Source organism: Cebus imitator, unplaced genomic scaffold (genome assembly GCF_001604975.1).
Source record: "Cebus imitator isolate Cc_AM_T3 unplaced genomic scaffold, Cebus_imitator-1.0 Scaffold453, whole genome shotgun sequence".
Taxonomy (NCBI): domain Eukaryota; kingdom Metazoa; phylum Chordata; class Mammalia; order Primates; family Cebidae; genus Cebus; species Cebus imitator.
In genome coordinates, this window is record NW_016107768.1 from 1,261,014 (window position 1) to 1,285,209 (window position 24,196).

Here is a 24,196-nt window from a genome sequence, read left to right on the forward strand (position 1 = left end):
TGGTTCTGGCAAAATCATCAGTAACATACTCTTTACCTCCAAAATATTTCAAATAAATTCTGTGCTCACTCTAAATATAACTAGTACATAGGGAGGAGGCTGACCTGTTGAGAAGGTGAGAGCATAATAGCGATTCCTTTCCCATGAGTAATGCCTACCTAGTTCTTCTAACAGGATAGTTTAGTTCTTACTAGTTAGCTATTACTAAGTTTTGCTTATTATTGCTAAGCGGATAAGCATCTGCAATTCAGAAACAAACTAAATATACAGAAAATACGTGGGCAGAGGTTTTGATGAAGTGGTTTGTTCCCTTTTCCCGGTCATTTTCCAATTACTAGTATCCAATTTTCAAGAACACACAGCTTTCATGCTACCCTCTGGCTGCCCCAAATCACTTCTTACTGCTAGCTCTAAGGGGTGGCTCATTAAGGGTCCTGGCTGCCTGGACACCCTCCTGCACATACTCATGATTTTTAAAAGGCTCAGTTTCTCTTCACTCAGTCCTTTGCTCCAACAAGTATACCTCCTCTTATTTTTGCTGTAGGAGTCTTCCTGAAGCTAGCTTATTCCACGTGATCTAATTGAACTCTGCCGGCTCACTCTGGGCCCATTCTATAGGTACAGAAATGTATGGATCTGTGCCTTGAGCCGGGAGTAAGAGCAGGGAGAAATATATTCCTGAGCCCTGAGTATTTCTTTGGCACTGTCTGCAGTCTCTTCTTCCAACTGCTCTGTTTTCTCCCACGACACCCCATCCAGTGTGTTTCTCATCTATGGAGGAGTAAATGAGAAACAAAGTGGTGTTTTTTTTAATGTCCCAGGGAACCACCAAACTTTGAGAAGGATCTGAAAGGCACATCTTAGGAGAGCTAGAATCATCAAGAGGAGCAGGTATTTTGGTTTTTTTCTCCACAAATCTGGATCCTCTCCCTTTTGTTTTCAGTTTACTTCAACTTTCTCTTCAGGTGAGAGAAATCAGCTGTCTTGGCATCAGCTTTTATTTCCCAATGATTGTCTCATCTCTGGCATGTAGCCTTTGATCCTGTCCTTTGGAATGTAGGTCATTTCTCTTAGCAGTCACTGTGGAGCTGGTAAAGGAAGACAAAGCTACCCTATTTTTTCAGTATTTGCTCCCAGTAAAGATTCTCAGATCACTGTTACACAGGTAGCTGACTTTTCCTTTCATTTCCTCCAGCAGAGTAAAGACTAGGTAGTCAATTAAAAAATATAGTATGAAATATATTTTTAAAATGTAAAATAACACATATGTATATTATAAATTGAAGATTATCAAATGTTTTTCTGAAAAGGTCTAGACAATGAATATTTTAGACTTTGTAGGCCATATACACATCTGTTGCAAAGATTCTTCCTGCTTTCCCTCTCTCACCTCTTAACAAAGCTTTAAAAATGTAAAACAAGCAAACAAAACAACAAAAACCGTTCTTAGCTCGTGTGCCAGACATAAGCATTCTACTGTCACAGCTGTATTTGTTTTATTATTTGGCAGGACATATGCCTTCTCATTACCCTTCCTTTTCAAGGCTTATTTTAAAATTGGTATCATACCTGCTTTTTAAGATAAACTTTAGTCTGCTATTTCATTTTTAAAACCCATCATTTGTATTTCACAGAATCTATACATTTATTATAATCCTGTAATTTCTACTTTCTGTCCTCCTTTTTCCCACATGATAGATCTTCCTTCTATCTCTTGACAATTAAGTTTCTGTATCAGGAGTTGTTTCATATACCTAAAATTATAGGTCACAGCCTGAGACTGAAGATCGCCCTGGTAAGAAGGTCATATGGGAAATGATCAGTGCTGTTGCCCAATATCGGTAGAGTCTGATTCCTCTGTTTCACTGAACCCAGAGGGGTTGGACTGATGCAATCAGATTTTCTTTAATGGGTATTTGTTTTATTTTTCCTAGATGACTGGGTAGGGACCATTTCTGGCCTGGGTGACCTTCACATATAGATCCTTTCATATATCTGTTTAGAGCATAGTGAGTCAATTTTTGGTTGTTATAATTCCAGTATTAAATTCTGCCTAAGAAAGGTTTGACTTTTTTTTCTGGAGGCCAAGACAATGATCATTTAATTTTTACTAGATCCAAATCAGTACCACTCTACCTCCTCTCACATCATTTTGTTTCTTTGACATTTGCTGCCTAAGAAGTTAGGGAAGAATGTGAAGACTTGAGATACAAACCCTGCAGCAAAATGGCTACTCAGGAAGACACTTTCTCTAAGCACTGGAAAGTAGAGATCCTACTTACCTCGGCCCTTGCTTATGCTTGCTTTTCATGCATTTTCTATTGCTAAGATAGCAAGTGTCATGATAGATTGAAATTCAATTTTATATCAAAATAATAATAATTAAGAAACAGATGTGAAGGAAGAAAATACCTATAGTTTATATTTACTTTTCAAATGTAAGATTTTTTTTGGTATTAGCATTTAAACACCTCTTTTGAATTTGTTCTCACCTAATACTGGCAATAATTCAAACATCCAACCTACCTCCTCAACCACAGAATAGGCCAGTGCCTGATATTATAGCAACTGCATATGAAATCCTTTCCAGTGTAAAGTCTTATTAACATTTAAAAAGAACTAGATCCATTCATACTTTGACTATAGAGTCAACGCCTGCTGAGCAGAACTCACTGTCTGTCATTCCCAACCTTTTCCCCTCTTTTGCATTTACTGAAGTCCTTAAATATCAGCAGCACACTAAAAGTTCTCACATAAATGCACCAAATGAAATCCCATCTTTAACTCTAGCCCTCCCGACCCATTTCCCCTGTGTTCAAATAGCACTGAGGGACTAATTTTCAGTGAATTGTCAAAAGGAAAGGTGGCAGTCCATTTAGCAGTCAGCTAGTTGCTAATTAGCACCCAACTAAAATGCCTCAAAATTTGAGTATTCCCAGTTGAACACTTTGAAAGATAAGCATTCTACTAATTTAACTCTGCTGTTGGTTGAGCCCTGATTGAGTCTTTTCACAGTAAGATGAGCCATATTCCAGTGCTTTCCAGTATTGATTTTTAGCCCCAAGCTAAAAATGCTCATCTAAACATGTCATTTTTAAATCTTTGATTGCCCGCTCTAAGGGGTACAAATTATGAGACTCTATGTAGTGGGTCGTCACACTTTGACAGAGGAATTAAAACGGACTTCCTCATATCTTTTTGAGATTCTCCAGATTTAAAAAAGAAATGCTGGGGAGGTAGAGGAAGGAATAAACATGAGCAAGATATAGTTGTTTTAAGAAGCAGATTGTCAAAGTGGAGATCTGTCATCAAGAGAAGCTGAATTTAGCTTGGTCTTCCCAGAGACAGTTATTGTCCTTTGCATATATTGGTGTATTTAGGCTGGGGACTGTGGCTGCCCTTGGAACTAGGCACAAGACTGTTTCTGCCGAATCATGTAGAGCTTGACAAGACCTCTAAGTCATTTTATTCTGAGGGGTTAAATTAGCACTATTTTCAGAACTCAAGAAAAAAAAAAGGGGGGGGGATAACGTTTTTAAGCACTTACTATTAAACATTTTTTTCAAATGGCTTATAAATAATAACCTTGAGACAGAGGTGATGGTTTGTATAGAAGCCTGGACATAAATGATACATTCTGTTCCCCAAATTCCATGCCCTTTCTACTACTGAACAGAATATTGAACTCTCCAATTCTTAGTGAGAAGGAACCCAGGAGTACTAATGACATCTTGGAAGAAAATAGCATTGTCCTATTTTTTTCTTAAAGGAAAATAGGTCAAAATGAAGCTTCTATGATCACTGAATTGTAACTGCTTAAAAATTTTTGAGAAAGGTATGGAAAGGCACAAACTGAACTAGGTTTAATGAGACTAAAGTGACCATGTAAATCTCATTTGCCAGAAATAGTGTATCTGATCTGGGAAAGGGGCACTACTCTCTTCTCGCTGTGGTTCTTTCATGCCGCAGCTGCTATGGCAACATGGTGGGTGAGGCTGAGAAGGCAAGGCTTTTTGGAACGTTAACAAAATCAATAGATATTATTGAAGAGTTGGCATGAGTTTCTTAAGCATGGTTGCTAGAATAGGTACCTGGGGAAGGAAGATGTAGACCACGTCAGAGGCAAAGTCTTTGGAGACTGAGAGAAGAAACAAACTTTGCACCTTAGTCAGTTGTCTACTTTGTAATTTAGCCTCTGGGTAGTTTGGAAAGAAAGAAGAAAGAGAAAATAGAATCTCAGAAGAAGTTGAATTTAATTAATATGAGGACATAACTTTCTTTCCTTGACCACACTCTTCCCTCTCAGAAAAGATTTCTCTAGATCTGAGAATCAAGAGACCTGGATCCTACAGCTCTCTGTAGACAATGAATACATTCCTTTACTTCTCTGTAGCTCTTATGTTCATTATTTGATAAATGGCCTCAACTATATTGTCTCTATTCAGTTATACATTGCTCTGAGTCTGTGATTCCTATTCTCTATTAGAAAGTTTTACTCCACAGAGAACAATGCAGACTCCTAGCACAGTATGTGGTATATAGCTAGTATTCAATGAAAAAGAGATAAATGAATGAATGACTTTTTTGAGTCTGATTTAATCACCATTTGTGAGTTTCCCATTTGCAGGTCTACTATAGTACATTGCATTAGATTCAAGGTAATTATTGATTGGATGATTCCTGATTTTAAACTACTTGTGTATAGTTTCCATAAATGTCTCTAGGTATGAATAACATAATAGACTTATCTGTATACACTAACTTGACCATATAGGCCCTGAGTCTATCATGACCCTCAATTCTACCACTAGGTACACATATCTAACAGAATGCATGCCTGTCTACCTCAAAATACAAGTATAAGAATGTTCATAGCAGATTATTCATAGCAGTTCTAACCCAAAGCCCATCAACAGTTGAATAAACAAATTGTGATATAGTCATGTAATATAATATGACAGCAATGAAATGAACAAATTACATTTATAAACAAAAACATGAACATCACAAACATTGTTCTGAATGAAAGAATACAAAGGAGTTCATGCTGCATAATTCTATTTATATATAATTCAGAAACAAGCACAACTAAATCTAGCCTTTATAAATGCATGTTTACAAGGAATATATATGGCAAAGGGATTGCCATAAGGGGGCTAACCTTTAGGGAAGGGGTAGGTGGTTCTAAGGCACAGGTCTGCTGAGGCCATCTGAGCTCCTAGCAACATTTTATTTTATGTTCGTGCAGAGTAACAGAGGAGCTTACTGTTTCTAAATCTTTCTGTGATGTATATGAGATTTCACAGTAATTTTTTTCTTTTTGTTTTTAAGGAGTATATGTAAAATTCCAGGCCCCTAGTAGGCGCTGAATACATGGTGGTTACCTGATAAGCATTCCACCTTTCTTCTTCCCCTGATTCGCTCTGCAAAGCTAATCTTAAAAAGTAATGAATAATCTTGTTGTAAGTGCACAACCCAGACATCCATTCCCAGAGGAAAAGTTGCCCAGGGCATAAGCAGATTGCAAAGGCAAAAGGTGTTCATTCCTGCCTCATCTGATTGCCTCTTACACTCGCACCGGAGTTGTCATACTGGTGACTGTGTTCCAGAGCCAATGAGCACTCCAACGCATCATAATTACTGAAACACATGTGCTAAGTCACTTTTTGCTAAGCCATGATGAGAATTCTCAGTGTTCAATTGCCCTCAAAATTTCTCATCTCTTCCCTGGGGTGAGGTGCTTTGGTTTAGCAGCTGCACATGGGGATTGCATTTAAATCATTTAAGGTTTAGAGTTCAATATCTCCTAAAAGCAGCCTCTCTTCTTCTAGCATTCCTCTTCAGGTACACCTAGAGTTTTTTCTACTTCAAAGTGAGGAATAGTTTTTAAGGAGGAGGAAACTTTCAGAAATACATTAACTCTTTGAATGCACAGGTATATTTCAAAATGCTGTCTGCTTGCGTCTTTCCAGTCACTTGGTAGTAGCTTTTTAAAGTCATTAGCCATCCATTTCACATTTTAGCATCAAAAGCATTAACAGAGTGAATCAGGTGTGTGGGTAGCTAAAGTTCAAAAGAAGTAGTGGAGGAGAGTACACAAAAAAGTCAAGGCCAATTTTACTTTTAGGTAACATGGTCTCTATGATATACAAACAGGGCCAGGCACAGTGGGTCATGCCTGTAATTCCAGCACTTTGGGAGGCCAAGGCAGGTGGATCACCTGAGATTAGGAGTTAAGACCAGCCTGGCCAACATGGTGAAATCCTGTCTCTACTAAAAATACAAAAATTAGCCTGGTGTAGTGGTGGATGCCCGAAATACTAGCTACTGGAAAGGCTGAGGTAGGAGAATCACTTGAACCTGGGAGGCAGAGGTTGCCCCCCATCCGAGATCACACCACCATACTCCAGCCTGGGCAACAGAAGGAGACTCTGTTTCCAAAAAAACCCAAACAGAACCTCTCCCTGAATTCTCCCAACTGAATTGCTTATTTGGTTGGTTAAAGTTTTCATGAAACAATTAGAATTATGTCTTAGGATGTAAATTTTCTCAGAATCCCATCACATTGACAAACTTATGCTATGACACAGATGACAGATGTCAGAGCCTTTTCTGAAAGCAAGTTTTTTCAGAGAAGTAAAAAAGAGCAGCCAATGGTATTTTGGCTGATGCAAAAAGGAAATATTTTGGATGCCCCAAACAAATTTCACCATTTAATGACTGGGCCAAGGCCTAACTCTATTATTGTTAATTTTAGAACTTCTCATTACCCCAGCTGTGTTGGATGTACAAGACGTCAATTTAGTTAGCTCAAAATTAAAGCAGGAATTTGGGACAATGGAAGAAGGCTAGGAACAACAGCGACAATCAGATTGAATCAGGTTCAGCCTCTTATGCTTAAATAGCTTTATTTTCAGAAAATATTTGATAGAGGTGAAAGAACAAGCTCCATCTGTATTTTTCAATGATAGAAGTGAAGGACTTTTCAATGCAATATATTTGGATAAATATCCTGTCAAGCACCTACTGTGGGCCAGATACAAACTGCTATTTTATAGGGACTTCTAGAATGGGTGGATGCATCTGAGGCACTGCATTGCATCATTAATCACTGTGAATTGAGTACATGGGGGCTGTGAGATTGTGCAGTACTAGACACCACAGGCCTGTGGGGAGTTTGGATGGAGATTGTCAGAAAACATAGAGGAGGCTGGACTCTCCCCAAAGTGAATCTGCAGGCCTAGCTCCTAGTTTAGACAGAGAGCTCATTCATCCATGGTGACGCTGTTGGGTGTGATTTGCCAGTCACTGAGATGCCCTTGTTTTTTTTTTTTTTTCTTGCAGAACCATCTGCAGTTGGTGAAAAATAACCCACTACAGCTAGTGAACATTTCCCACCTTTTATCCTCTGGCTTCATAGGGCTGTGACAGACGGTGCCCCAGCAGGTACTATGCAGCTCAACTGCCAAAGGTGAGTGCCAGCCATCGTGATGGTCCTGACTTCAGATCTGGGGTTCGGACTCCATTTGATCTAACTCTCCTTGCTCAACCTGAGGAACTACACACAGTTAGAACTTGGCAATAAAAGTTGTTGACTGAAGGACTGGAGAATCTTTTCTAACATTATGAATCTGAAAAGAGCATGAGGGTTTGTCCTTCTAAGTTAACCTTTGTATTTTAGGTAGAGGGAATCTAACGTGCAGAAATTTGAGATCCGGATCCCTGGTCAGTCAGTGCTATTTCCATTCTGGATGCATCTCTCACTTTTTTATGTCATGTGTTTTGTTGGTTATCTATGTTGTATGAGGAGGCAAAAGGTATCTACCTTCTGGAAACGTTCTGTGTTATGTAAGAAAGTTTAGTTTTATGTAATACATATGTTAGCTACTATCATTGACCTTGGACTCATTGTGCTAAATGTTTCCTAGGCTTCTTTAGATATATATACTAATATATGCTGTTTATTTCTGACCAGACTACCTTGTCCCAGAGTGAGTACCAGAAACCATATGGAGTGGTGAAAAGGATAGGGTTTTAGGGCCTAAAATACCTAAAATGGAATTCCAATTTCCCATCTGCCAGTTATAGGATCTGTAACTGTCTTTCAAAAAGAAAATTGTTTTAACTTTTATGAAGTTTAACATATCACTATTTTAGCAGTCTTTTGCATTTCGTGTAAGATATTTTTGCATAAACAGTTTGAGGTTTCTTTTTTTTTCTTAAGGATATCTAATTGTTCCAGTGTCATTTATTGAATAGACTATCTTTTTATATTCGATCACCTCAGTGCCTTTGTTGAAAATCAATTTACCATGAATGTGTGGGTTTCTTTGTGGATTCTCAACTTAGACGAATGTCACACTGCCATGATTACTATAGCTTTAAGTAATGAAGGTAAATCAAGCTAATACTTCAATCTTACTCTTGAGTTCATGATTGTTTTTGGCTATCCTAGGTTATTTTCTTTTTTCATGTAAATTATAAAATAACTTATCAGTTTAGTCAACAAAGCCTCTTAAAATCATACTAGAATTACATGGAACCTATATCCAATTTGTGGAAAATTACCATGTTACTATTATTAGTCTTCCGAACCATGAGCATGGTATATCTCTCCATTTATTTACATCTTTAATTTTTATTTGCAATGTTTTGTAGTTTTCAGTGCTCAGTTCTTAGAAATCTTGTGTTACATTTACTTTTTCTTTTTCCTGCTGCTATTGCAATACTTTTTTTTTTTTTAAATGAAGTCTTACTCTGTTGCCCAGGTTGGAGTGCAGTGGTACAATCTCGGCTCACTGCAACCTCTGTCTCTTGGGTTCAAGCAATTCTTCCATCTCAGCCTCCCGAGTAGCTGGGACTACAGGCATACGTACCACACCATGGTAATTTTTGTATTTTTTAGTCAAAATAGGGTTTTACCGTGTTGGCGAGGCTGGTCTCAAGCTCCTGACCTCAAGTGATCCACCTGCCTTGGCCTCCCAAAGTTCTGAGATTACATGCATGAGCCACTGTGCCTGGCCTAATAGTTACATTTTTAAAGATTATTTTTAAATTTCTAATTTCTAATACATAAAACTTAAGTTGATTTTGCTGTTTGATCTTGTACGCTATTATTTAAATCACTTATTTGTTCTCATAGATATTTCTGTAGCTTTTTAAAGGGTTTTCTATAAACACAATTATGTCCTCTATAAACAGTGTGATTCTATTTTTCCAATCTTTATTGTTTGTATTACTTTTTTCTGGCCTTACTGAGTTGGCTAGTGCTTTCAGTACAATCAATGTTAAGGTGAAATGGGGAGAACAGGCATTCATGATGTTTTCCTGATCTTGGCTAAAAATTATTGAACATGCCACAGCTGAGAATGATATTAACTACAGATTTTCATAGCTATCTTTTTAAATAAGTTGGGAAAATTGCCTCCTAATTTTCAGACACTTATTATTACTCATGTGAAATACTATTTCTGTATTTATTGAAAGGATCATGAAAACTTTCAATCACAAATTCATGGGCATTCTCAAAATAACAGGCCAATGCACACTTCTCAAAAGTGTAATGGCAATGAAAGACAGAGGAACTATACTGGACTGGAAGGAACTAAGGAGGCATGGCAGCCAAATGCATGTGGGACCCTGGGTGGGGTCTCCAACCACGGAAGGGACATTAGGGGTAAATGGGCAGAGCTCCACTGGGGTCTGCAGAGTAGTGAGTTAATGTGTGTTGGTGTCAGTGTACTGTGGTTATGCGCAATGTTAAAATTAGAAGTTGGGTGATGTTGTATCAGAACTCTCTGTACTAGTTTTGCATCTGAGATTATTTAAAAATAAATTAAAAAGAAGAAAAAGATGACCAGGGTTGAACATCTCACAACCTCTTGTTGAATACCTCTACTGATGAGGAACTCACCACTGATCACACTAAGCATCAACTTGTACCTCCTGAGCTCCTCAAACCTCACCAAACCGAGACACTCTAAGATGGAGCTTGAGTTAATTGTTCAGCAGCATCTTCTTCATAGCCTGTCCACAGGAGCACCTGTGGCACTCACAGCTCTGATAGAGGCTTGTTGATTGGGTGAACTCCCTGCCTCAGCCTGGCCCTAGTCCCTAGCCTTTTCTTCTTTGGAGCCCCTTGAGAGAAAAGTATGGTGATAAACATGATAATGACTTCCAAAAATGTGCATGCCTGATCCCTAGAGCCTGTGATAGGCACCTCCCACAGCAACAGGGATGTGCAATATGAATGATTAAGGATCCCGAGATGCAGAGATGAGCATTTAATTGCAAGTGTTCTTGTAAGAAGGAGGCAGGGTTCAGAGTCAGAGAGAATTTGGAGGTGATGTGCTGCAAGCTTTGAAGACGAGGGAAGCGGGCAGGAGCCAAGGAGTGTTCATGGCCCCTAGGAGCTAAAAAAGGCAAGGAAATGTATTTGCCTTGGAGACTCCAGAAGCAATTAGCCTTGGTGACATCTTCATTTGAGCCTAGTGAGACTCTGACCTCCAGAACCATATGCAGACTCTGGCAGAAAATAGTGAAGAACACTTCCAAAATTCCTTTATCTGGCCAGTATTACCCAGATCCCTAAATCAGAAAACATTATAAGAATTATAAAGCTATAAATCAGTACCCATTATGAACATGACTGCAAAAATTCTAAACAAAAATTAACAAATCAAATCCAACAGTATAAAAATAGATAAAATGCACTGTGACCAAGTGAGGCTTACCACAGGAATGGCGAAGTTGGTGTGACATCTAAAATTCAATGTAATTCAACATGTAAAGAACCTAAAGGAGAAAAACTATATAATCCTTTTTTTTAAGTGGCTTAAATCAACACAAATTTATTATTTTATGGTTCTGGTTTTATTTTTATTTTTTTAAATATGTGATAGAATTCAACAGCAGAGCTACTTGGTCCTAGAGTTTTCTTGGTGGGAAGGTTTTAAAATTATAAATTCATTCTTTAATTGATATAAAGTATTCAAGGATTTTTGTGTTTCCTTTGGTTGAATTAGGTACTTTATGATCTTAAGGAATTTATTTCATCTAAGATGTTAATGTATTACAATAAAGTTGTTTATAGTATTCCATTATTGTACTTACATGTATGTAGGATCTGTACTGATGTACCCTCTTTCAATGTTGATATTTTGACATGTGTTTCTCTTTTCTTTGGGTTTTTTTTTTTTTTTTTTTTTTTTTTTTTGAGGCAGAGTCTTCCTCTCTGGCGTGCAGTGGAGCAAGCTTGGCTCACTGTAACCTCCAACTCCTACCTCCACCTGCCTCAGCCTCCTGAGTAGCTGAGATTACAGATGTGTGCCACCACACCCAGTTGATTTTTGTATTTTTAGTAGAGACAGGATTCATCATGTTGGCCAGACTGGTCTCGAATTCCTAATCCCTCAAGTGATCTGCCCACCTTGACCTTCCAATGTGCTATGATTACAGGCATGAGCCACTGTGCCACTTTTCTTTAATAGCATAGATAAGTGATTTTTAATTTTACTTATATTCAAAATAACTAGCTTTGGTTTTAATTATAGTATATTGTTTTTTCACTTTCCATTTCATTGATTTCTTCCTTTATTGTTTTCTTCTTTTCATTTAATTTAGGTTCATTTTTCTCTATATGAGATAATTCAAATAATTATCTCATAATAATCTTTATTTCTAGCATAGACATTTACATGTATAAATACCTCTCTAAATACTGCTTTACCTACATTTTGTAAATTTTGATATATTTTTATTGTCATGTAGTTTAAATGAAGTTATAATTTCTCTTGGGTTGTCTTCTTTAACCCACCTATCATTTGAAAGTACCGTATGTTCTCTAATTGTCAAATACTTGTCTTTCTCCTAGTTATATTATTGCTATTGATTTCCAGTTTAGTCTCATTAAGGTTAAGAAACAAATTTTGTGTGATTTGAATATTGTTAAATGTATTGAGACTTTCTTTTTCTATGAGTTCAATTTTTTTTTTAATTGTACTTTGGGCTCTAGGTACATGTACACTTCCTGCATCCTGCAGGATTGTTGCTTAGGTACATCCATGCCATGGTGGTTTGCTGTCTTCATCCCCCACCCAGAGAAGACTTCTTTTATGGCACATTATATGATATATCCTGGGAAAAGCACCTTAGGCACTTGAAAAAAAATGAGTATTTTGCTGTTGGGTATAGTTCCTTTCCTCCCTCCCTCCCTCCCTCCTTCCTTCTTTCCTTCCCTCCCTCCCTCTCTTCTTTTATATCTATCTACCTATCTCTATCAATATCTCTATCTCCATCTCTCTCTCTCATCATCTGTCACCATTTATCATCATTTGTCTATCTATTGAGTTAATGTGGTAGATAATGTTCAGATCATTTATATTATTGCTATATTTTTGTCTAGTTGTTTTATGAAGTGAGAGGAGGGTCTTTAAATAGCTAATGATGACTGTGAGGTTATCTGTTTCTCCCTTAAATACTGTAATATTTTTGTTTTATATATTTTAAAGCTCTTCTAATTAGTACTTACATATTTATGATTATCCTGTCTTTTACGATAAACTGGCCCTTTTCTTTTTATGAGTTATGCTTTTACTCCCAGAACACTTTTCAAATAATAGATGTATTGATATATAATTCACATATCATAAATTTTTCTCTTTTGAAGTGCAGAGTTCAATGAGTTTTAGTATATTCACAGAGTTTACATCCATCAATAGTATCTAATTTCAAAATACTTTGTCACTCTCAAAATAAATTCTGTTATCTATTAGCAGTAATTCTCCCTTATTCCCTCTCTCAAGCACTCAGAAACCACTCATTTACTCTCTGTCTTTTTAGATGTGCCTTTTGTGGACACTTCATACAAATGTAATCATATATTATATGGTCTTCTGTATCAGGGTTTTTTTCCTCAGAATAATTTTTGTCTTTGTATATATTTTATCTGGTAAAAACAGTCATATACCCTTTCTATGTTTACTGTTTGTATGTCTTTTTATTTACTGTCAGTCTGTTCATTATGTTAAAAATATATTTCTTATAGATAGCATATAATTGTTTTTATCTGTTAAAATTTATTATGACCATTTTTGCCTTTGAATTGGTGTGCTTAGTTCATTTTTACTTTAAGGTAACCATCACTATGTTTGAATTTTATTTCCACTGTTTGATACTATTTGTCTTTGGTTTTGGTCCTCACTTCGTCCTTTCTTGACAGGCTTATAAAAATTTGAATTTATTTTACAATTCTTAAAAATTTTCTACAAAATTTTGGCTGTATTTTTCTGCAATATTAGAAAATGCTTCTCTTTGGGATTGTAATTTTTTTAACTTTTTATATTTTACTTACAATTAATATTGTATTACTTCTGTAAAATATTTTAAAACTTCAATGCTATACTTGTATATTCTCTTTCCCCAAATTTAGGGTCCTTTTGTGTGGTAGGCAGAACTATAGGCTCCCAAAGATCCGCATGCCCTAATTTCCAGAGTCTGTAAATATGTTCCCTTCTATGGCAAAATGTATTTTGCAAATATATTTGAGATGGGGAGATTATCCTTGATTATATGGGTGGACCAAATCTAATCATATATGTCTTTAAAGGAAGAGAGTTTTTGTTAGCTAGGTCACAGAGATGAAATGAAAAAAAGAGAAAAGATTGAAAGAGGGATTTGACCTGCTATTTGTTTGAAGATAAAGAAAGAGGTTCATAAGACAAGGAATAAGAGTGGCCCCTAGAAATTAAGAATTCCCTTAGCTGACAGCCAGAAGGAAATAGAGATGTCAGACCTACACATACAAGAGACTACATTCTGCCAATAACCCAAATGAGCAAGGAAGTAGAATCTTCCCTAGAGCCTTAAGAGAAAAACAGAGCCTTAAGAAAAAAACACATACTGCCTCCTTGATTTTACCTTGGTGAGATTCATGTCAGATATTCTGACCTAGAGAAGTGTAATGTAATAAATTTGTGCTATTTAATCCCTTAAGTTTTGGTAACTTGTCATAGCAGCAATAGAAAATTAATGCATATCATAATATGAATTTCACCTAAGTACATTTATAAAGACTATATGATAATATTATTTTAGTTATAAAAGGTTATATGGTTTAAGGGAAATAAATCAAAGAGAAAAAATGTCTTCAGTATTTACCCAGATATCTAACATTTTCGATGTTCTTTCTTCTGCTCTGAGGATCTAAGTTTTCATCCTATATCATATGGCTTTAGCCTGAAGAACTTCCTTTAGCATTTATTTTAGTGCAGTAATGTTGACAGCACATGCTCTTAATTTGTTTTTTCCAAAATGTCTTCATTTTCCTGTCATTCTTGACAAATATTTTTACTAGTTAGAAAATTCTAGTTGGCAAGATTTTGTTTATTTGTTTGCTTCAGCTCTTTAAAGATGTGTTCCAGTCTTTTAATGGCCCTCGTGGTTTTCATGAGAAGTCCCTAAGGTAATTTCTATTGATGTACATTTAAGTTCATGTAGTCTTTCCTTTGTAATATTTATTTCTCTGTTAAGTCCATTCAGTGATTTTCAGATTCCAATGTTGTATTTTTTCAGTTCTCACCTTTCCATTTGGTTTTTCTTTATATGTTCTATTTCTTAGTTGGATTTTTATATATTTAAAAATGTATTGTACACTTATTTTACTTTGTCTTATTTAGAAAAGTTTCAATACTTAATTACATTAACTGTTATCATAGTGCTGAAATGTGATGTGATTGTATTCTTAGCATTAATATAGTTAACTCATCAGTTGGTAGTTCTAGCATTGTGTTCATTTAAGGATTAAGCAAGGTTGATAGTCTTGAGAACATTTTCAATTTTCTTGGTTCCAGCAGGTAATTTTGGATTATATCCTAGACATTGTGAATATAAAGTTGTGAATATTCAGGATTCTATTTTTTTTTCCAAGTAGTATTGTTTTTCCTCCTTCTTCTCCTTCTCCTTCTTTGCAGGCATTAAAAAAGAATCTGGACACAAAGGGAAAACCTGGCTTTTAGGGCGGTAGCTTTGCTTTCAGCCCAGAATTACATGAGTTGAAATTGTGCTTTAGCTGAAATTCTGCTTGGAGTTCGTTCGGAATATTTCTGGTCCAGTCCTCAATCAGAGATTTGGGTTATCACAAATGGGCAATATCCCTTCTCTCTTTTCTTTCTGAGATTTCACTGCTGTTTTCAACAACCATGTTTCACCCTGCTTCAGTTGTCTGGTTACCTAGGCAACAAAGATTATATTTTTTCAATCAGCATCTCACTGTACCAACTGTACTTTCCTATGCTAAAAGCCATAAAGATGGGAACTTATTTGTAAATCACCTCTTTTTCTTCCTCTGAGTATGTACTCTTGCCAGAATTTGTCTGTTTTAAACTTCCAGTACCTTTATGCAATTGCTTTTTGTATTGTTTCCAGATTTTATAGTTATTTTATGTAGGAGAAATATCTGATAAGTTCTTAGACTATGATTTCTGCAAGCTAGCTATTCATAGGTTTTTTACTAACTCATTTATAGTTCATATTAGAGATCTTAAATATTAGCAAAGATTAATATTTTAATTTGGAGCTCATTCATTAAATATTTTTATGCTCCTATTATGCTGCAGCTATGCTGCTTGAATTTGTGTGTACAGTTGTGAAGACTTTGACCCAGGTCTCTTCTCTGATGAAAATCAAAACCTAGTGGAGAAGACAGATATTAAAAGCAATTAAAGTGATTATTATCATAAGACAAAGTAAATAATAGGATGCTGTAAACTAACTCTACAGACGATTATAAAGTGTTTCCTGAAAAAAATAAGATTTAAGCTGAAACCTGAAGAAATCATAGCTTGGCATCAGATAAATGGAATTCAATTTACATATTTAGAAATTAAATTTGGGAATTGCTAGGAGAATTAGCTCAAGTAAATGATAAGGTAGAAGGCAAGAGTAGAAACAGAAAAATAGGACATAAGACAAATATCCAGGAGAAGTTAATGTCCTGGAAGAGGATAATGATGGTGGGAATGGGGAGAGAATTGACATTTAATTGAAATATGTAGAAGGCAGAATTAATAAGATGTAGTGTTTAGTTTAATAACATCAGATAGAGAGCATTAGGAAAACCTAGATTTTTGGTCTGAGTCCCTGAAAGGGTGGTGGTACCTTTTATTGAGATGGGGCACCTTAGAGAGAGAATAAATTAAGATGTAAGATTACTAATTCAATTTCAGGCTTTTAAATTTTAGGTACTCATGTTATATCCAAATTGAAATATTCAACATGCAATTAGGTATGCATAAGAGAGTTCTTAGCTGAAAACATCATCCTTGTGAATTTATAATAAGGAGAGAATTTCCACTCCACAGAAGAAAAATATTAAAGGAACACTTTCAGCTTTTCCTCCTCACTGACTCCTCTTTTGAGGGAAGTTATTGACTTATCTTACTGATAAATCTGCTAGAAGGAGCTTAGCATGCTTGGCTCTGGGTCTGCTCTTGGCAGAGCTCACATGTCTTCAGGACACAGGAGTAGATTTCCATTTGGGCTAGATGCCAGTGGCTAGAGCTTATTTTACTCACCTATGAGTAGAGGAATAATCATGCCCAATTTTGGAGACATTCAAGGAACCCAACCTAGCTACAGAACTAAAGTTATGCTGTCTGAATAGTTTTGTCAATAAATCAGGCACTTTGACAAGGATTTGCTCATTTCTTCTCTCTTATTTCTTAGTTGGTTCTAAACTCGACAGTGGAAGATACAGTGGCATTTACTGCCTCTCCCTAATTCAAAATATTTATAACAATATTATGTATATGCATAAATATGTATTATATATATGTAAATAATGAAAACATATGTGTTCAAGCCATCATTCAAAGGCTTAATACCTGACTGATGGGATGATCTGTGGAGGAAACCACGATGGAACATATTTACCTGTATGACAAACCTCCCCATCCTGTACATGTACCCTAGAACTTAAACGTTGGAAATTTAAAAAAAGTTTTTGATATAGTTTACATATTGGTATGCAGGTGTCAACATTTCTATTCTGTTGTATAATTGAACCTAGAGTTAAGCATACATGTTAGGCCAATATATATATATATATATATATATATATACGTTTGAGACAGGGTCTTGCTTGTTGTCCAGGCTGGAGTGCAATGGCACAATCACAGCTCACTGCAACCTGGACCTCCTGGGCTCAAGTGTTCCTCCCATCTTAGCCTCTGAGTAGCTGGAACTATGTGTACATGCCACTATGCCCACCTAATTTAAAATTTTTTTTGTAGGGACTAGATCTCACTGTATTGCCAGGCTGGTCTTGAACTCCTGGGCTCAAGCAATCCTCCCACCTCATATATAGATTTTTCTAATTTTAAAGAGTATACTTACTGTCTGTATGATTTGAAAGATAGACATTAGCACTTTCAAATTTTGTTCTACCTCTTCTTTTTATTTTAAAATTTTAAAGATTAAAAAAATATTTTTTTCAATATATAGTATTTGTATATACTTATTGGTGAGTTAACTGAAACTGACGTTAGGGGATATTTTCCTATGTTCACGCCCATAGTGAATTACTATCAGTGGACTTAAATTAGTTGATTGTTGCTTCTTTAAAACTGTGTTTTTTTTTTTTTTCAGTATTTCACACCATAGTGACTCTAAAAAATGTGAACAGTGAAACTTTGCTCTTTGCAAATGTTTTTTGGGTAAAGTGATTGGCTATCCCCTAGCAGAGAAGTCAGTTTGAATGTTCTTTCACTGAATGAGCTGACTAGAGAAATTGAAGAAAATAATTTCATCTGTTTGTGGAATCACAGGAAACTTTAAGGGTGTGACTGTGAAGCATACATGATAGGCCATCACTGTGTAATGTTTGTCAGGTCCATCTTACAGTTCTTCTTCCCTCTACCTTAGAGCACTGCCCACATTTGAATATCTCAGGAGGGTGATCTGAATTTAAGGAGAAGGCCATGGAGATGGTGGATCTGTTTTCCCAGTACCACAGGATATTGATAGTTGAAGAAAATTGCCTCTAGAATTAAGTGTAAGAGTAACTTGTTAGAGTATGTTATGGCTTTTATACAATTTACTAGACTATCTTTATTGAATGGAAAGTGTGTTAAAGTGGAAAAGAATATATAATTTATAGTCAAATAGTTCTTCCACTACATATGTGATGGTGCTCAAGATATTTGAATGCCCTGAGCTTCAATTTTCTCTTTTATAAAACGGGGGCATTGCTTTCCATACTGTTACATGAAAGTTTTGATAGCTAAACAGCATTAATCATTAGAGAAATGCAAATCAAAACCACAATGAGATACCATCTCACACTAGTCAGAATGGCTGTTATTAAAAAGTCAAAAAATAACATATGCTTGTGAGGCTGTAGAGAAAAAGGAACGTTTTGACACTGTTGGTGGAAGTCTAAATTAGTCCAATCATTGCGGAAGACAGTGTGGTGATTCCTCAAAGACCTAGAGACAGAAATACCATTTGACCCAGCAGTCCCATTACTGCGTATATACCCAAAGGAATACAAATTTTTCTATTACAAGGACACATGCACACATATGTTCACTGAAGCACTGTTCACAACAGCAAAGACGTGGAATAAACCTACATGTCCATCAGTGATAGACTGGATAAAGATAACGTGGGACATATACACCATGGAATACTAAGCAGCTATAAAAAAGAATGAGATCATGTCCTTTGCAGAGACATGGATGGAACTGGAGGCCATCACCCTCAGCAAACTAACACAGGAAGAGAAAACCAAATATCACAAGTTCTCACTTACAAGTGGGAGCAAAATGATGAGAACATATGGACACATGGTTGGAGGGAAACACACGCTGGGGTTGTTGGAGGCTAGGGGTGGGAGAAGGGAGAGAATCAGGAAGAAAATAGCTGGTAGATGCTGGGCTTAATACCTGAGTGATGGGACGATCTGTGGAGTAAACCACCATGGAACATATTTACCTATATAACAAACCTCCTGATCCTGTACATGTACCCCAGAACTTAAAATAAACATTGGAAATTAAAAAAAAAGTTTTTGATATAGTTTACATATTGGTATGCAGGTGTCATATTCTGTTGTGGATATTCAAGCTCAGCTTTTATACTTAACTGCTTGATAGTCATACCTGCTAAATTTCTCATTGAGTATCCCTGTAGGGTAATACACCATGACACACTAAGGAGAGAATTACAAACTCAAAAGACAGTGTTTGGTTACATGAAATACTGATTTGTGAAAGCCATCAAGAATTGACATTGTAGGAAAGCTGCATGTTTCTGGGATTTAGAGCAGGGCGTCTGAATCCAGTTTCGATGCTGCCTTTATGATTTACTGACTTTGACCTTGCACACATTATTTATTCTCTCTATGCTGTGGATTCCTTATCTGTAAAATAAAGACAATACTATTACTTCCCTTGTTAACTTGTAAGGATTTAAAGATTTTATATGTGTAAAGCAGTTATATTAGTGCTTGGTACATTTTAATACTATGTAATTATTAGAGATGATGATAAAGATGATGATATTTCTATTATCTGGTTATAGATTTTTTCTTTTGTATCCATTTCAAATGTTCAGCTAGTTTTCTTTTCAATAAACTGGGCCATGTGAGAAGGAAATAAATAAGAGAAACTTGAGTGACTTTTTATGGAATCCTTAAGTGTATTGGCAGGTGGGATTTGAGAATGAATAAAGGAAATGAAATGCACCGGTAGCATGGACAGGTCTGTCCTGACTGGTGGGAAAGCACAGCCACAAACAACAAGATCAGAAATAGAATTGATAGTGGAACTTGGTTATTTGAGACAGATTCAATATCAGTCACGAAACTCTACAGGGAAGAGAGATAAAGGGTCTTTGTTTGCTGTAGCTCTCACTACCCCAAAGAGAAGAGCTGGGAAATAAGGTAAAAAGGCTTAAAGGCTTTCCTCCATTCCTAAGGATTTCAGTTTCTTATTCAGCCTTAAAGTCTTGGGTCTAGTGCGGTGCCTGGCCTTGAGACCCAAGAGAAAACCAGTCAGCTATGCCTGTGGATACAGGCAGCCTAGAGCCAGAGGTGATTCCTGAACAGCTATAAGGACCCTCACGGATTAGGTGCTTGCATGAGATTTACAGAGCTACAAATCCTGTCCGTGACTTGGAGGCAAGTCAGAAACCTACACAGGAATTAATGAACCAAGACAAACTTCACAGTGGCAGGCTAAGTCAGAGGCCAGGGCAAACTAGCAGCAGAATTTTTGGAGAGAATAAAAATGCTATGGTAATTATTGGTGAATATAAATTGAAGCAGAGAACGTTAGGCATTACCTAACCTAATTCAAGCACAATCCATGGTAGTTCAAATTGTGAAGGCTTTCATTGATTCAGGTCTTAAAGATAAGGTATTACGTCATTGTAAATTAGCTTCAAATATTATTTTCTTTTAGAATGATTTTAAAGGAAATGTAAAAAATCTATATGTGGGTATTCATTTTATTTAGTAGGTTTTCTTTCCTGTTTTTTTTTTTTTTTTTGTTTGTTTTTTTGTTGTTGTTGAACAAGAACTAAGCTAAATTAAAGAGCTGGAGAAAAATATTTTAAAAAATCTACAAGTTAGGTTTTATGGAGAATGAACTTGGTTATTTAATAAAACCATCTCAGGTTAGCTCATTTTCATTTGGAGAGCATTACTCAAGATATCTTTAGGATAAGATTAGACTAGAAGGCATAAGAAAAGCAGCACTCATTGGGGGAGAATAATAGTCTTTCTTCAGCCTATTACTTTATCTTTGTTACTCTGGAGTTTCGTAAGAACACCAAGGATGAAGAATAGCAAAAGAATTCTCTGTCAGTGTTGTGGGCAGCATGAGTGGGCCAATTTGCAGTCCTACATGTGGGTCAATTGGTATGTCTGGTGCTTCAGGTGGGTGCCACCATCTGTGTGAGGTGGAGTAAAGGAGATATATTCAAAAGTGGTGTTACCAGTAGATGGGGTCTATGGCTGGTCCTGATTTCACTCACCCTGCCCTTGGAGAGGATTGCCAAGCTGTTTTATCTGAAGTGCTGGGCAGAAAAATTCAAACCTTCATTCAAAGAGTGGTGCAAAAGTGAACCTAGAGTGAGCAAAAGCACATGCACACAAATCACTCTGTAACAGGAGTCCCACTGTCCACACCACTCAAATATAAATAGAGATTTGATAACTATAAAATGTAGTGTCACATGCCGCAAAAGAGATCTTTATATTTGTTGTGTTAATGGCCATATTATTTTAATCATTCTATCTCTGAGGTTCTTTATCTATAAGATGCATGTGATACTAATAATGATTGGCAAAGTTTCTGTAGGATAATATGACATAATAATGCTAAAGAGTTAGCCTTGTGCATTACAATTATAAATCTCATTAATATTATATTTTTTTCATATTCTTGCTATTTTTATCACAGTTTTATTTGTGAGTAAAAACAGTTGAAAGAAGCATTTTCAAAGACATTTTCATAGCATAAGTATATCCTCACAGTACTCCAACGTGAAAAGGGCAGCTATATGATCATAATTTATTCTGAATTCGTGAAAGGAAATATACCAAAATGATAACATTGGTACTTGTGGTATATGGTACAGGTTGAGCATCTCTAATCTGAAAACATGAAATGCTTCAAAATTCAAAGCTTCTGAATGCCTACATGATGTTCAGTGCCCATGCTCAAACAAAATTCTCACTGGAGCATTTTGTATTTGAGATTTTCTGATTAGGGATGTAAAACCAGTAAGTCTAATGCAAATATTTCAAAATCCTCTCCACTTAAAAAAATCTGATATCTGAAATACTTCTGGTCTCAAGCATTGTGGATAAGATATACCTAACCTATAAAGACACCCCTGCATTGTTTTGCTTTCCATTTGTATGGAATATCTTTTGTCATCTATTATTTGCTATCCATGTGTGTCCTTACATTTGAAGTGAGTCTCTTTCAGGAACTATACAGGTGGATCTAACACTCAGTATTCTTGATTAGCAGTTATTTTTTTAAATCACTTTGAATATATCATCCCACTATCTACTGGCCTGTAAGGTTTCTGCTGAGAAATTTGATGCTAACTTTATTGAAACTTTCTTATATATTATTTGCTTCTTTTCTCCTGCTGCTTTCAAGATATTTTCTTTGCCTTTTATTTTTGACAGTTTTATTATAATATGTCTTGATGTAATCTTGTTTGGATTGCATTTGATTAGGGATGTTTGGCCTTTCTGTATTCTGTACCTGGATATTTATATTTTTTCCCATATGTGGAAAGTTTTCTGCTCTTATCTCTTAGAATAAGCTTTCTAGCCCTTTGTCTCCCTATTTTTTTCACAAACTCCTATAAATATTTACACTTCTGATGCCATCCTATTAATACCATAAGCATTATTCATTCCTCCTTATCCTTTTTTATTTTTCCCCTGACTATATTTTCAAATAACCTGTCTCCAAGTTCACAGATATTTCTGTGTGATCAATTCTCCTGTTGACACTCTCTATTGCATCTTTTATTTGTTTCATTGTTTTTCAGCTCCAGGTTTTGTTTGATTTTTAAAATAATGTAAATCTCTTTTAAATTTCTAACTTTGAGCATTTATTGTTTGACTGATTTTATTGTATTGTTTCTCTGTATTTTTTTGAAAATTTCTGAGCTTCCCTGAAAAAATTATCCTTAAATCTTTAACAGGCACTTTGCACATCTCCATTTCTTTGGGATGAGCTATTGGCATATTGTGTTTCTTTGGTGGTGTTGTGTCTCCTTTGTTTTTCATGTTTCTTATTGCCTTATATTGATTTGTGAACATTTGAAGAAATAGACTGGCTTTGTCTAGGAAAGCCTTTCACCAGTCATCCCATCCAGAGATTCAAGGCAGCCTGTCTGGCATGGCCCAGAGATGGGCCTGCTGCTGGCGTCCTCAGCAAGGCTGTCTTGGTGCCTGGGTCAGAATGTAAATGGGCCTGGTGCCTGGGTCTATGTTGTAGATCTAGAGCTTGTATTGATGGAGGTTGGTCTGAAGCCTGGGCCCATAGGAGCTTGCAGTTGCTGGGATGGGGCAGGCACCTGGGGCCAGTAGGTGGGTCTAGAGACTGAATTCATGGGGGCTGACCTAGCACTGAGACAGGCTTGGGTCTTGAGTCCACAGGGTCGGGCCTGAGTCCTTGCTCTGCAGGGACAGACCTGGTAATTCCATCCATGTGGGTTGGCCTGGTACTGGGGTCTACTAAGATGAACCTGAACCCTGGATCTGCTAGAGTATGCCTGGAGCCTGTGTCCATGGGAGCCAGCCTGCTGTTTGAGGGTAGTGTTGCTGACTTAGTGCTGGGGAAAGGGCACAAAGCCTGAGGCTTTGCTCTGGGATAGTCTGAAATCTGGGGTAGGTCTGAAGCCTGGAGCTTCAGGGATTTGACTGGTACTGAAGGGCCTGGAGCCTATATCCATAGGGCCTGGCTTGAAGACTGGATCTGCAAGTGCTGGCCAGATGACTAGTTTCCAAGCTGGCTTGATGGTAGGGCAGGCCTGAAGCCTGAGGCCCTGTGGATCAGACTGGTGTTGAGAAGAGTCTGGAGGCTAGGGCTGCCTGACTAGCTTGGCCTTGGGATAGGCCTAGAGACCCAGAGTCTGAGGCAAAGTCTAGTGCTCATTTCCCTCTTTTTCCTCCATTCTCTATTTCCTGGGATTGGGAGAGAGAAAACAAGAGTAATATGAAACATTCCTTTCTAACCTCTTCAATTCACCTTTTAAAAATTTTCAGCTACTCTCAGTTGTTATAATCTTTCACCTGGCTTCCGTAGCTCTTGTAAAGTTGTATTTGTATGTGAATAGTTGTTCAAGTTGCTGTGTCTGTAGAAGGATGGGAAGTCCTATTCTACCATCTTGCTGATATCAGTTTTTGGGATGGGTTTTGAGAAACATGCTAGAAATACGAACATTAAGGGCAATTCTGATAAGATCTCAGATAGAAATGAGACATGTATTACTGGAAAATGGAGTAAAGGTGATCATTGTTAAAAAGTGTCAAAGAGTTTGTCTGAACTGTGTTCTAGTGTTTTGTGAAAGGTAGAATCTGTGAGCAATAATATTGGGTATCTAGCTGAGGAGACTTCTTGGCAAATTGTTGAAGCAATGGCTTTGTTCCTCTTGATGTCTTATAGTA

At 36.6% G+C, this 24,196-nt stretch overlaps 1 long non-coding RNA gene across 4 annotated transcripts in view; it reads left to right on the plus strand.

The window, feature by feature from the left end:
• The first annotated feature begins 7,230 nt into the window (after positions 1 to 7,230).
• The window catches only part of LOC108291440, a 278,005-nt gene continuing 261,039 nt past the window's right edge, over positions 7,231 to 24,196 (plus strand). For 2 of the 4 annotated variants that reach the window (XR_005197300.1, XR_005197301.1), the window contains exon 1: positions 7,245 to 7,471. This is a non-coding gene — a long non-coding RNA (uncharacterized LOC108291440). Of the gene's footprint in view, positions 7,472 to 24,196 lie in introns of all 4 variants that reach the window. The other 2 variants (XR_005197298.1, XR_005197299.1) reach the window with 2 other exon arrangements.